The sequence below is a fragment of the Vipera berus genome (genome assembly GCF_964194415.1).
Source record: "Vipera berus genome assembly, chromosome: 1".
In the NCBI taxonomy this organism is placed as follows: domain Eukaryota; kingdom Metazoa; phylum Chordata; class Lepidosauria; order Squamata; family Viperidae; genus Vipera; species Vipera berus.
In genome coordinates, this window is record NC_138202.1 from 356,765,519 (window position 1) to 356,781,173 (window position 15,655).

A 15,655-nucleotide genomic window follows, 5' to 3' on the forward strand; every position below is an offset into this window, starting at 1 on the left:
CCATCTGTTGTCAATGCAAAGACATCCGATGTTAGCAGCGTTGACATTAATCCGGTGCGATCTAAAGACGTATCTCTTCGAACAAGCTGGCCTGGCCTGATGGGATGGGGTTGGGTTTTTATTACTTTTAATGTGTTTTAACCTATTGTAAGAGTTGTGGGCATTTTGTTTAATCTCTTTTAATTTTTGTATTTTGTCTTTTAACATGTACTGCCCTGTTCACCGCCCTGAGTCCTTCGGGAAAAGGGCGGTATACAAATAAAATTAATAATAATAATAATAATAATCTCGTTTCGGTAGGGATGGTCTTCCACAAGGAGGGAGCTATCACAGAGAAGAGTCTTCTTCTTGCTCCCAGTAGATGGACCTCCCTTAATTAATTAATTCCCTTCAACAAGATACATTTGGAGGGGGGGGTTGTTCCTCTATCTAACCGTCACTGGGAGATAGCAATCATTCCCTAACTCCTTCCTTTCTCTGCTGTGGAACGAATGATGAGAGATGTATTTTTGGTGCATCTATCTTCCATCTTCCAAGACTTTGGGGGGGAAGAGAGTTTTTGACAGTTTTATTTTATTACACAAACCAAAAAACATGGTTGATTCACATTTTCATAACTAAGGTCTCGTCTTTCACTGGTGGATTAGAAATAGAAAACCCAGTGCTTTATATGATTAATAATCGCAAGCCTTTGATTAGCACCTATCTCAGCAAGCTGTTCAACATTTGGTCCCAGTCAAAAGTCTCGGTCAGATGACATAAATGAATGAGTTTTCAGGACCAAAGCGCAGATATTTCTGGTTACTCGTCCCAAAAGTGCTTTCCGCCCCCCCCCCCAAAGCAACTGGACTTTCTTGGGTTTTCTTCTTTCTTTGAAAAACTTTCACTTCTCGTCTAAGAAGCCTCTTCCGGTTCTACTTGTCTTGCTTAACAGTTAGAACTGAAGAAGCTCCTTGGATGAGAAGCGAAACCCTTACAAGGGAGAAAACCAAGAAAATCCAGTTGCCCTGTGGAAAAAGCACCTTTGGGATGGCCATAACCAGGATACAATAATACAATAACAGAGTTGGAAGGGACCTCGGAGGTCATCTAGCAGCCCAACCCCCTGCTCAGGTAGGAAACCCTATACCATTCCAGAAAAATGGCTGTCCAGTCTCTTCTTAAAAACTTCCAGCGTTGGAGCATTCACAGCTTCTGGAGGCAAGGAGTTCCGCTGGTTAATGTTCTCACTGTCAGGAAGTTTCTCGTTAGTTCCAGGTTGCTTCTCTCCTTGTTTAGTTTCCCTCCGTTGTTTCTTGTCCTGGCTTCTGGTGCTTTGGAGAATAGCTTGACTCCCTCTTCTTTGGGGCAACCCCTGAGATACTGGAAAACTGCTATCATGTCCCACCTCACCCTTCTCTTCATTAAACTAGACGTACCCAGATCCAGCAACCGTTCCTTATATGTTTTAGCCTCCAGTCCCCTGATCATCTTTGTTGCTCTTCTCTGCACTCTTTCCAGAATCTCAACATCTTTTTTTACATCGTGGTGACCAAAACTGGTTGTAGTATTCCAAGTGTGGCCTTACCAAGGCATTGTAAAGTGGTATTAACACTTCACATATTCTTGATTCTATCCCTCTGTAAATACAGCCTAGGCTTTTTTGGCAGCTGCAGCACAGGTCTGGCTCATATTAAAGTGATTGTCCACTAGGACTCCAAGATCCCTCTCGCAGTTGCTACTATTGAGCCAGGTGCCACCTACGCTATATATACCCGTGCATTTGGGGTTTTTTCCCCCCCTAAATGTAGAACATTACTTTTTCCACCACTGAATTTCATTTTGTTAGATAGCGCCCAATGTTCAAATCTGTCCAGATCCTCCTGTATCTTAAGCCTGTCTTCTGCAGTGTTGGTTATTCCTGCCAGCTTGGTGTCGTCTGCAAGTTTGATGAGTTCCCCATCAATCCCCTCGTCCAAATCGTTGATGAAGCTGTTGAAAAGTCCTGGGCCCAAGAGAGAGCCCTGAGGCACCCCACTACACGCTTCCTTCCATGTAGATGCGGTTCCATTGAGGACCACACGCTGAGTGCAGTTGGATGATTGAGAATCTCCATAGACCAGGGGTAGGCAACCTTGGCTCTTTTATGACTCGTGGACTTCAACTCCCAGAATTCCTGAGCCAGCATGGCTCAGCTTGGAAACCTCTCCCTTTCCCCTCAGCATGGCTGGCTCAGGAATTCTGGGAGTTGAAGTCCATGAGTCATAAAAGAGCCGAGGTTGCCTACCCCTGCCATAGACCCTTCTGGTTCCTCCTTACCTTCTCTGAGGCGCACTGAGGGGAACTTGCCCCTGATTGAGGACCACAATTTTTTTTTACTGTTTTTATTGTTATTGTATTTTAATTGGGCATTTGTTTAATTTCTTTTTAATTTTTGTACTGTATTTATATATGCCCTGTTAACCGCCCTGAGTCCTTCGGGAGAAGGGCGGTATACAAATTGAATAAATAATAATAATAATAAAAATAATAATAATAATTTGAGTACCTTTAGGCACATTCTTCACTGGACAGAGAGAGCCTAAGTTGCACCAGGCCAGACCCCCTTATAAAACCCAGACATTCTAGGATTTCCAGGGCAGAAACACCACCAGCTTACTGCTTTTCAAACCTCGTTTATGTGAAATGTCTCCACTGCCTTTCTCACTTGTAACATCAAAAAACTGTTCACAGAGATAACAAAAACATGTAACAGTTAAAAGGCAAAAGAAGATTCCTAAACGAAGAGCTGGGGACCAAAGTAAGGAACTTGGAAACTTCAAAGTGGTTACTGATACATTTGGACTGAAGGGCTCCCACCCGAAGGTTTTTTTTTATTTTTATGGAGTGTTGGAAAGCTAAAAATAAATGAGTCCCGAGGAAGTGAGTTTTGATGTCTGGGTGAGATAAATGAAAAGGCCGTGTCTTGTACAACTGCTCGTTTCACTTGAGAGTTGAGAGGGCAGAAGTAGAAGTAGCAAAGGAAGCTGAAGCAACACACTAATATACAGCATATTTTGGGGTGGAATAGGCCAAGCCCACTCTAATCATTATATATTTACTATCAAAATGCCATCATTGCTTTCTATACATGTGTGATGCTGGAGAGCAACCGTCCCACTTAGGAGGAGGGGGCAAACAGGGAATTAGTCTGGACTCCTTACGTAGACACAAGAGAGCAAAGGGAGATTCCTGTGAAACAGGCAGAGAACAATAAAGGTAAAGGTTTCCCCGCACATGCATGCTAGTCGTTTCCGACTCTAGGGGCCGGTGCTCATCTCCGTTTCAAAGCCGAAGAGCCAGCGCTTGTCCGAGGACGTCTCCGTGGTCATGTGGCCGGCGTGACTAGATGCCAAAGGCGCACAGAACGCTGTTACCTTCCCACCGCAGTGGTCCCTATTTTTCTACTTGCATTTTCACGTGCTTTCGAACTGCTAGGTTGGCAGAAGCTGGGACGAGTAACCGGCGCTCACTCTGCTACACGGCACTCAGGATTCGACCCGCCAAACTGCCGACCTTCCGATCGACAAGCTCAGCGTCCTAACCCACTGAGCCACCGCGTCCCTTAGAGAACAATAAGGTAGCTGAATAAACGACTGAATGAAACTTTATTGCCAAAGTACAACCACGTATACAATGAGATTGGCTGAGAGTAGCTAGTTTGGTTCTGCTGGTTTGTGCCTAAGACATAGAGGAGGAGGGGGGGGAGGAGGAGGGGGGGGAGAAGGAGGAGAAGAGATGGAAAAGGAGACAGGAGGAGGAGGAGGACTGTGGGGTCCTTGGTGTTCTTTCGGCTTGGTGGCTTTCTTGCAGATGTTTCATTACCATAACTATGAACCATGGTGGCACGATGGTTAGAATGCAGTACTGCAGGCTACTTCTGCTTACTGCCGGCAGCCAGCAGTTTGGCAGTTCGATTCTCACCGGCTCAAGGTTGACTCCGCCTTCTATCTTTCCGAGGTCGGTAAAATGAGGACTCAGAGTGGGGTTTGGAAGAAGGAGGAGGAGGAGGAGGAGGAGGAGGAGGAGGAGGAGGAACACCCTTCAAGTACTGAAGTCTCCCTTGTCCATGAACGTCAACCCTCAACTCTACAAGCTTCAACAGTTATGATTGCTCTTCCTAGTTTAAAACAAATAACTGCACATTTGGTCTGCTTGGATTTCCCCCCCACACTGGACATACATTCTGATGCAGCATAAAACTTTCATACTGTACATGTTCATTTAAAATGGGGAGAGGACAAAGTACTCTTTGGTTGCAAAAACTCTGAAGTTACAACTCTCTACTTTGGACAAGCCTATATATGTATATCATTATATTGAGTCTACGTGAGCTTAATATAACGTGGTGGCCCATCTTCTGGACATACAATCTAAGTTCAATTCATGGCTAGGCTAACTTACACCCCTTATTTTTATGTGGCTCTTAAAAAGTTGGCCGTCCCATCATTCCTCTTGCCTTCTTCCACTTAAGTTTGGTTTTGCATTTTTCACACAATTCTTCTTTGCTCTGTTAATGAAAATGCCTATTTTCCTTGAAGTTACCTCTCACATTTATTTATTATTTATTTATTTATTTATTTATTAGTTTTTATAAACCGCCCTTCTCCCGAGGGACTCGGGGCGGTGTACAGAGGAAGGAATGTATACAGATTGAACAATAAAAATAATAAGAAACACTAATGAAAACAAACTGGGACCCCAATTAACGCTATCATGCCAGGCCGGACTGCTGGAACAGGAAAGTTTTTAAGTCGCGACGGAAGGTACGGAGGTCAGGGGCCATCCGGATTTCGGTTGGTAAGCTGTTCCAGAGGGCTGGCGCACCCACTGAGAATGCCCTCCCCCTGGGGGCCACCAGCCGACATTCCTTGAGCGGTGGCACCCTGAGGAGGCCCTCTCTGTGGGAGCGCACAGGACGGTGGGGTGCTGACATTGGCAGAAGGTGCTCCCGTAGGTAGTCCGGACCCATGCCATGTAGGGCTTTGTATGTCATTGTTAGCACCTTGAACTTCACACGGAAGGCAACCGGAAGCCAGTGCAGCGCACGGAGGAGGTGTGTGATATGGGAGTATCGGGAGGCTCCCAAGAGTGTCCGTGCCGCTGCACTTTGCACCAGTTGAAGCTTCCGAGTGGATCTCAAGGGCAGCCCCATGTAGAGAGCGTTACAATAGTCTAGGCGAGAGGTCACAAGGGCATGGGTGACTGTACGTAAGGAATCCAGGTCCAGATAAGGCCGTAGTTGGCGAACTAGTCGAACCCGGGAGAAGGCCCCCTTGGTCACAGCTCCTATGTGGTCTTCCAGGGAGAGCTGCGAGTCTAGGAGGACACCCAGGTTGCGGGCCCTATCAACAGGGGGAAGTAACTTGTCCCCAATGTTAAGCAGTGGGACGTTCTGAATATCCTGACTTGCCGGTACGTACAGCCATTCAGTCTTGTCCGGGTTCAGTTGAAGCCTGTTTCTCCCCATCCATTCCCGGACCGCTTTCAGGCAGCGGGACATCACGTCTAGGGCATCACTGATATTGTTTGGAGTTGAGATAAAAAGCTGGGTGTCATCAGCATACTGATGGTACCCTACTCCAAAACTGCGAATGATCTCACCCAGCGGTTTCATGTAGATGTTGAACAGGAGAGGCGAGAGGACCGACCCCTGAGGGACTCCGCAAGCGAGAGGCCTCGGGGTCGACCTCTGTCCCCCTGTCAGCACCGACTGCGAGCGACCCTGGAGAAAGGAGGAGAACCAACGCAGAACCGTGCCTCCCACTCCCAGTCCCCTGAGGCGTCGCAGCAAGATACCATGGTCGATGGTATCGAAAGCCGCCGAGAGGTCTAATAAGACTAGGACAGAGGAATGGCCCCTGTCCCGGGCTCTCCAGAGATCATTCATCAGAGCGACCAATGCCGTCTCCGTGCTGTAGCCCGGCCTGAAACCCGATTGGTACGGGTCCAGATAAACCGCTTCATCCAGGATCTGAGGAAGTTGGTGCGCCACCACGCTCTCAACAACCTTCGCAAGGAAGCGAAGATTGGAGACTGGACGAAAGTTATTCAAAGAGGATGGGTCCAAGGTGGGCTTCTTGAGGAGGGCTTAGTGCTAACGCAATATTTCACCTGATTTCCTAAACAATCTTGCAGTACAAAAAAAAAGATTTATAGACTCTATCACATATTCCCCCAGAAAGGAACCGTCTTCCTTTCTTGTCTTTTTTTTTTAACAAAGGATAGATAATTGAGGTTACAACGATGCTTTTGGCAACTGCGTTATCGAACCACTTTTTGCAAATCGCTTTTTTGCAAAGCTATGGATCCAAGCCCCCATTTTGCAAATCCATCTCTAATTGTGGCCATGAAATGCTTTAGGGAGTTAATCGCAGATAGCAATAAATGCTGGAGCATTTTAGACCATTACAGTATTCCAATAAATGCCAAGGGAAAGCAATTAACACATTTTATAACCCTGCATCTGCAAAGAGGGATAGGGTTGATACTCAGCAGCTTCAGCAGCTTTTTAAAAAAAGAGCTTTCAAATTCGGGTCCCTGGATTGCATCACCTAGCAATGCAGGGGTAGGCAACCTTGGCTCTTTTATGTCTCATGGACTTCAACTCCCAGAATTCCTGAGCCAGCCATGCTGAGGAGAAATGGGGAGGTTTCCATGCTGAGCCATGCCGGCTCAGGAATTCTGGGAGTTGAAGTCCACAAGTCATAAAAGGGCCAAGGTTGCCTACCCCTGGCCTAGGCCTAGGCCGCTTTATGACTCGTGGACTTCAACTCCCAGAATTCCTGAGCCAGCCATGCTGAGGAGAAATGGGGAGGTTTCCATGCTGAGCCATGCCAGCTCAGGAATTCTGGGAGTTGAAGTCCACGAGTCACAAAAGAGCCAAGGTTGCCTACCCCTGACCTTGCTCTTCCAGCCTGCAGTCAGGGATGACAAGAAGTGAAAGTTTAGCTTGTACCATCCAATCCAGTGATTCCAAAATTCACAGGAAATGTGTCTCTGATGAATCATTTGTCTTGAAAACTAGGAGAAATGAGGGGGCAAAAGAAGTACGAGTTGCTAGATGCCATATATAGGTAGTCCTCAACGTACAACCACATGTTCGCCGCTAAGTGAAATGTCTAAGTGAATTTTGCCCAATTTTATGACTTTTGGTGCCACGGTTGTTCGGTGAACCCGTGCGGTTTATAAAGTTAGTGATCTGGTTGTTAAGTGAATCTGACCACCACCCTCACTGACTTTGCTGGTCCGAAGGTTGCAAAAGGGGATCGCGTGACCCCGGGACCCTGTGACCATCATAAATATCAGTCAGTTGCTAAGCAGCTGCATTCTGATCACGTGACTACGGGGATGCTGCAATGGTCACAAGCCGCTTTTTTCCCCACTGCCATCGTAAAGTGGAATGGTCACTAAACAAATGGTTGTAAATCAGGAACTACCTGTGCAGGTAATCCTCAACTTTCAGCTGTTCGTTCAGTGACCACTCCAAGTTGCAACAGCCCTGGAAAAAGTGACTTAGGATCACTTTTCACACTTACAACCATCACGTGATCAAAACATGGCAACTGGCATGTATTTATGATGGTTTGCAGTGTCCCCGGGGGTGACAGGATCCCCTTTCGCGACCTTCTGACAAGCAAAGTCCAAGGGGGAAGCCGGATTCCCTTAACAACTGTGTTACCGTCTTGACAACGGAAGCTATTCGCTTAAGAACTGTGGCAAAAGAGGTCGTAAAAGGGGACAAAACTCAGTTAGGAACTGTCTTGCTCAGCAAATGGAAATCTGGGGCTCAACTAAGTGTGGTCGTACGTTGAGGACTACCTGTTAATAGCAAGGCTCTTTTTAAAAAGTTTCTAGAAGCATCTGTCGGCTTGCTGCTGGACAGAATACTGGGTCAGCAATTAGACCAGGGGTCTTCCAACTTGGGCCTTTTATGACTCGTGGACTTCAACTCCCAGAATTGTGCCTGGCTGGGGAATTCTGGGAATTGAAGTCCACAAGTCATAAAAGGCCCAAGTTGGAAGGCCCCTGATTTAGACTCTTATTAGCATGCCAAGTTGTCTTCTGCTGAGTTTAGACACTCAGCTCGGCATCCGACCGTTCTGCCTATTGCACCGGGCAGCATTTCTACAAGGACTTGGAAAGTGCTTGGCTGAAGTGCTTCTAATTTGGACATCACAGCAACTCAATCCGAGATCAATTTTTACAAGCTGGACAAATGGCCCAGATACCTCCTGTCAATGGGAATAGAGAGTGAAGGAACTGTAGCAGTATTCCAGTATCTGAGGGGCTGCCACAAAGACGAGGGGGCCAACCTATTCCCCAAAGCGCCTGAAGGCAGGACAAGAGACGACGACGAATGGAAACTCGTCAAGGACAGAATCACCCTAGAACTAAGATGACCGCCAAGGTCCCTTCCAACTTTATTATTATTTCCTGACAGTGAGAACAATTAACCAGTGGAACGATTTCTCTCCAGAAGCGGTGAATGCTCCAACACTGAAAGTTTTTAAGAAGAGACTGGACAGCCATTTGTCTGAAATGGTATAGGGTCTCCTGCCTGAGCAGGGGGTTGGACTAGAAGACCTCCAAGGTCCCTTCCAACTCTGTTATATTTTGTTAACAGGGCTCTTTTGGGTCTTTCGGCCCGCGCAGCAGATGTCGTATCTTGTGGCGTGTTTCAGATTCCCACCAAAACAATAAAATAGCCCGAACTGCTACGGTTTGTAGGACCTCAGGAGCCTAACTGCACTAGGCCTACCGAAGTAGCTCACGATCATCCGATGAGATGAAGGATGTTTTTCCCTTCCCATGCAATTCCTCCCAGGGTTGGCTAAGCCAACCCAACCCAACTGGTCACAGATGAAGACAGACAGAGGTGTGGAATGGGGAAAGAGTAAATAAAGGATCAGAGGGAAGTCTCTGCTGCTCGGCACTGTTTATGGCCCCCAGACGATAAACAAACTGTGGAGGCCTTTTAACTAATATTTTGTTTATTCCTCCAAAACAACACACACACACACACACACAAAGATACATTACAGATGTTTATAAAGAGCATAAAGGAACCCAAGTTTGCAATTGTGTTTACAGATTCCCCTTTGAGATGAAAAGCCCTGCAGAAATGTCATCGTTCACCCACCCAGCCCATCGCATCTTCTATTGTTTTGAAGCTTCTTCCTGTTGAAAGCCACCCTTGAACCCCTTTTCCCAAGGACTCCTAACAAAAGCCTGCTGGTTCCTAGTGCAGTCTGGCAAGAGATGATGGGAAACGGGTTACTTCTGCAGCGGCGGTCCCTCTTCCGACAGACCTGCAATTCTTCAGCAGCTGCGTCACTCGCTGCCTCTTTGTTCAAAATAATATATATAATATATATATACAGTCATGGCCGAAATTGTTGGCACCCCAGAAATATTTCCAGAAAATCAAGTATTTCTCACAGAAAAGTATTGCAGGAACACATGTTTTGTAAAACACAGGTTTATTCCCTTTGTGTGTATTGGAACACAACAAAAAAAGGGAGGAAAAAAAGCAAATTGGACATAATGTCAAACAAAACTCCAAAAATGGGCTGGACAAAATTATTGGCACCCTTAACTTAATATTTGGTTGCACACCCTTTGGAAAAAATAACTGAAATCAGTCGCTTCCTATAACCATCAATAAGCTTTTTACACCCCTCACCCGGAATTTTGGACCACTCTTCCTTTGCAAACTGCTCCAGGTCTCTCTTATTGGAAGGGTGCCTTTTCCCAACAGCAATTTTAAGATCTCTCCACAGGTGTTCAATGGGATTCAGATCTGGACTCATTGCTGGCCACTTCAGAACTCTCCAGCGCTTTCTTGCCATCCATTTCTGGGTGCTTTTTGACATATGTTTGGGGTCATTGTCCTGCTGGAAGACCCAAGATCTTGGACGCAAACCCAGCTTTCTGACACTGGGCTCTACAGTGTGACCCAAAATCCTTTGGCAATCCTCAGATTTCATGATGCCTTGCACACATTCAAGGCACCCAGTGCCAGAGGCAGCAAAACAACCCCAAAACATCATTGAACCTCCACCATATTTCACCGTAGGTACTGTGTTCTTTTCTTTGTAGGCCTCATTTCATTTTCGGTAAACAGTAGAATGATGTGCTTTACCAAAAAGCTCTATCTTGGTCTCATCTGTCCACAAGACTTTTTCCCGGAAGGATTTTGGCTTACTCAAGTACATTTTGGCAAACTGTAATCTTGCTTTTGTATGTCTCTGTGTCAGCAGTGGGGTCCTCCTGGGTCTCCTGCCATAGCGTTTCATTTCATTTAAATGTCGACGGATAGTTCACGCTGACACTGATGCTCCCTGAGCCTGCAGGACAGCTTGCATTCCTTTGGAACTGGTTTGGGGCTGCTTATCCACCATCCGGACTATCCTGCGTTGCAACCTTTCATCAATTTTTCTCTTCCGTCCACGACCAGGGAGATTAGCTACAGTGCCATGGGTTGCAAACTTCTTGATAATGTTGCGCACTGTGGACAAAGGCAAATCTAGATCACTGGAGATGGACTTGTAACCTTGAGATTGTTGATATTTGTCCACAATTTTGGTTCTCAAAATCCTCAGACAGTTCTCTTCTCCTCTTTCTGTTGTCCATGTTTCGTGTGGCACACACAGACACACAATGCAAAGACTAAGTGAAATTCTCTCCTTTTTATCTGCTTTCAGGTGTGATTTTTGTATTTCCCACACCTTTTACTTGCCCCAGGTGAGTTTAAAGGAGCATCACATGCTTGAAACAATCTTGTTTACCCACAATTTTGAAAGGGTGCCAATAATTTTGTCCAGCCCATTTTTGGAGTTTTGTTTGACATTATGTCCAATTTGCTTTTTTTCCTCCCTTTTTTGTTGTGTTCCAATACACACAAAGGGAATAAACCTGTGTATAGCAAAACATGTGTTCCTGCAATACTTTTCTGTGAGAAATACTTGATTTTCTGGAAAAATTTCTGGGGTGCCAACAATTTCGGCCATGACTGTATATATATATATATATTTCAGGGCCAGAAACAGAGTTCTTGTACATCAGGGCTTTTCAACCTTTTCACCCATTGCACCACTTTTAGGATATGGCAACATCCGAGTACCACCAGTCACCTAGCAAGGGGTCAAAAACTTGATGACCAAAAAAAAAAAAGGAAAAAAGTGATGAAGTACAGGTAGTCCTCCACTTACAACACTTCGGTTAGTGACTGTTCGAAGTTACAATGGCACTGAAAAAAGTGCCCCCCAAACCACAGCCGAGCAAGACGCCTGCCTGCCTACCCGGCGGCGCTCTTCCTCCTGTCCGAGGTTGTCATTCTTGTGAGCATTTCTGTTGAGGATTGGCAGCGGGGGTGGGGTGGGGTGGTGGGGTTTTTATCTTTCCCCCGTCTGCTGGGTGGTTGCAGCAGGTTTTGGTCACTTCACATGGCCCTGGGACACTGTGACCATCATAAATATGAATCAGTTGCCAAGCATCTGAATGTAAATCACAAGACCCTGGAGATGCTGCAACATTCCAGCTGATTGGCGCTTCTTCTGGGCTCAGAAGCGCCAGGATTAGTGCTGAACTCCAGCTGGAGCCTGGCACTGATCCTGGCGCTTCTGCTGAGCCCCGACAGCCCTGCAGCTCCAGCCGTCTCTCGCTCAGGTTTGTGCGGTGCTGCCACCGGTTTAGCTCATTCCCCTCCCCGGCTACCACTTTTCTGGGATGGTCGCGTACCACCTGCCAGGTGCCAATGTACCACAGGTGGTACCCGTACCACTGGTTGAAAAGCCCCGGTCTACATCCAAAGCAAGGCTGCCTTCGCTCCCCTCTGATCCCTCCTGTCACCTCCCTCCCTACAATATACAGGTAGTCCTCGGTGTGTGACCGTGACTGAATCCAACATTTCCATTGCTAAGCTAAGGAAAGCAATTCTCCCAAAGGAGCTTCTTCAAAAGACAACTGGACTTTGTTTTTCCTTGAAGACGTTTCGCTTCTCGTCCAAGAAGCTTTTCTCGCGGCTGTTCCCGGGGTGTTATCAGCTTGCCACTTGCCCTTAAGATGGGCCGTACGGGCAAGATTACTCTCCAGGCCCGTGAGATATGAACAAGCAGATGGCTCTCTTAATGGAAGGAACTTTAGCCTTGTGAGCTTGTTCAGTTCTGAAGCTACTTGGAGGAAAAGCGAAAGGTCTTCAAGGAAAAAGAAAGAAAGTCCAGCAGCAAAGAATAGAATAAATATTGGAATGAAGAGAAGAGAAGAGAAGAGAAGAGAAGAGAAGAGAAGAGAAGAGAAGAGAAGAGAAGAGAAGAGAATAATGAAGAGAAGAGAATAATGAAGAGAAGAGAAATAGAAATAGAATAATGAATAGAACAGAATAAGAAATAAAATAATGAATAGAATAGAATAAAAAATAGAAATAGAAGAGAAGAGAAATAGAAACAGATTCCTTCGGGAGAAGGGCAGTATATAAATTTAATAAAAGATAGAAAGATAGAATAATGAATAGAATAGGAATAGAATAGAATAGAAGGGAAGGGAAGGGAAGGGAAGGGAAGGGAAGGGAAGGGAAGGGAAGGGAAGGGAAGGGAAGAGAAGAGAAGAGAAGAGAAGAGAAGAGAAGAGAAGAGAAGAGAAGAGAAGAGAAGAGAAGAGAAGAGAAGAATGAAGAGAAGAGAAGAGAAGAGAAGAGAAGAGAAGAGAAGAGAAGAGAAGAGAAGAGAAGAGAAGAGAAGAGAAGAATGAAGAGGAGAGGAGAGAGAAGAGAAATAGAAATAGAACAGAACAGAACAGGAGAGGAGAGGAGAGGAGAGAAGAGGAGAGGAGAGAAGAGAAATAGAAATAAGAATAGAATAGAATAGAATAATATTAGAATAGAATAGAAAATATTGAATGGAATGGAATAGAATAGAATAAGAATTATTAGGAATAGAATAGAATAGAATAGAATAGAATAGAATAGAATAGAATAGAATAGAATAGAATAGAATAGAATAGAATAGAATAGAATAGAATAGAATAGAATAGAATAGAATAGAATAGAATAGAATAGAATAGAATAGAATAGAATAGAATAGAATAGAATAAGGATGGGATGGGATGGGATGGGATGGGATGGGATGGGATGGGATGGGATGGAATAGAATAGAATTAGAATAGAATAGAATAGAATAGAATAGAATAGAATAGAATAGAATAGAATAGAATAGAATAGAATAGAATAGAATAGAATAGAATAGAATAGAATAGAATAGAATAGAATAGAATAGAATAGAATAGAATAGAATAGAATAGAATAGAATAGAATAGGGATGGGATGGGATGGGATGGGATGGGATGGGATGGGATGGGATGGGATGGAATGGAATAGAATAGAATAGAATAGAATAGAATAGAATAGAATAGAATAGAATAGAATAGAATAGAATAGAATAGAATAGAATAGAATAGAATAGAATAGAATAGAATAGAATAGAATAGAATAGAATAGAATAGAATAGAATAGGAAAGTCAGATTTGCTTAATGACCACATGGTTCACTTAAAGATAGCAATGTTTTGCTTAACAAGGTGGTAAAAGAAGGTCATAAAATTGAGCATGACTTAACAACCACCTTGCTTAAACCACAGAAATTCTTCTCTCCACTGTGGTCATAAGTTGAGGACTTCCAACTGGTAAGAAGAACCTGAACCTCCCCATCAAGAAGTCAAGCAGGGCTGACATAATTTATGGCAGGTCCTGAATGGGAAGGTCTGCCTTCATGAGACTCAGGTCTGTGTTTCCTCAACCTAAAACTCCTGGAGGCACAGCTGAGAAGTCAGACAAAGAGACAGAATTCCTCCTCTGATGACCAACCATTAGTCACCACCAATTGGGAAATGGGATAGAGAAGGTTACTCAGACAATTCCCACGCTTGCCCCTGACAGAAACCAGCTTTTTCTAGGTGAAGGATTTCCCCGCCCCCCCACCTCCCGATTTCATCCAGAAAAAATGCTGAGGAACAGCTGGACTACCAGATCTGGAATGCAAAAATCTGGGCAATCACTAAGAAAATGGCTGCCAGCTCCTAATGTAGTACAGGTAGTCTTCAGCTTACTACGCGCAACGGAGATCAAAATTTCTGTCGTTAAGCCAGGCCGTTACGGAGTGAGAGGCTAATTTTACAACTTTCTTTTCCGCGGTTGTGAACCAAATCACTGCCGTTGTTAAGTGAATCATGCAGTCATTCAGCAAATCTGGCCTCCCCCAATGACTTTGCTTGCTGGAAACCGGCTGGGAAGGTTACAGATGGTGATATGACATGACCCTGGGACACTGTCATAAATATATGCCAATTGCCAAGCACCTGAATTTTGATCACATGACCATGGGGTTGCTACATCAGGTGTAAGTATGAGGATCAATTGTAAACCATTTTTTAAATGCTATTGTAACTTTAATTGGTGACCAAATGAATGGTTATAAGTTGAGGACTACCTGTAAGTCCCAATTTCTGCAGCCCCGATACGGCCCAGCTTGAGCAGGGGGCTGGACTAGAAGACCTCCAAGGTCCCTTCCAGCTCTATTCTATTCTATTCTATTCTATTCTATTCTATTCTATTCTATTCTATTCTATTCTATTCTATTCTATTCTATTCTATTCTATTCTATTTTATTCTCAATAAAGATTCTGTTCTATTCTATTCTATTCTCAATAAAGATTCTATTTCTTATTCTATTCTATTCTATTCTATTCTATTCTATTCTCAATAAAGATTCTGTTCTATTCTATTCTATTCTCAATAAAGATTCTATTTCTTATTCTATTCTATTCTATTCAATTCTATTCTATTCTATTCTATTCTATTCTATTCTATTCTCAATAAAGATTCTGTTCTATTCTATTCTCAATAAAGATTCTATTTCTTATTCTATTCTATTCTATTCTATTCTATTCTATTCTATTCTATTCTATTCTATTCTATTCTATTCTATTCTATTCTATTCTATTCTATTCTATTCTATTCTATTCTATTCTATTCTTTATAGTCCTGTGCCAGACCAGGGAAGCTTCTGAAACCCTGTCAGACCTAAAGATGCTTTTCAAAAGACAATTGGACTTTTACTTTTGTTTTGTTTTTTTAAAATGTTTTACTTGTCACCCAAGAAGCTTCTTCAGTTCTGGATGAGAAGCGAAACATTTTCAAAGAAAAAAAAAACCCACTAAGAAAGTCCAGCTGCCTTTCGAAAAGCATCTTTGGCACTGCTATGGCCTGGATGATTGAGAATCTCCGTAGAGGCAAACCTTTTTATTATAATTATTAATTATTAATTAATTATTATTATTATTATTATTATTATTATTATTATTATTATTATTATTATTATTATTATTATTATTATTATTATTATTATTATTATTATTATTATTTTAATCCCATTTACATCCCGCCCTTCTCCGAAGACTCAGGGCGGCTTACAATTTAAAGCACAAATCAATGTGCTTAGCAACCTTGTTAGAAACAACTTTTATTGTTCGAAGCACAGACATCCACCCACCAAGCGTCCCCCCCCCCGCTCTCTGTGACAAAACCAGTTGAGACTTCAAAATGAACTGGGCAAACGAAGTTGAGAGTCGTTTCCTGATCAAAG

At 43.9% G+C, this 15,655-nt stretch overlaps 1 protein-coding gene across 1 annotated transcript in view; it reads right to left on the reverse strand.

Moving 5' to 3' along the window:
- BCAS3 (BCAS3 microtubule associated cell migration factor) overlaps positions 1 to 15,655 on the reverse strand; it is a 720,894-nt gene that overhangs the window by 599,841 nt on the left and 105,398 nt on the right. The gene's annotated exons all lie outside the window — the stretch shown is intronic.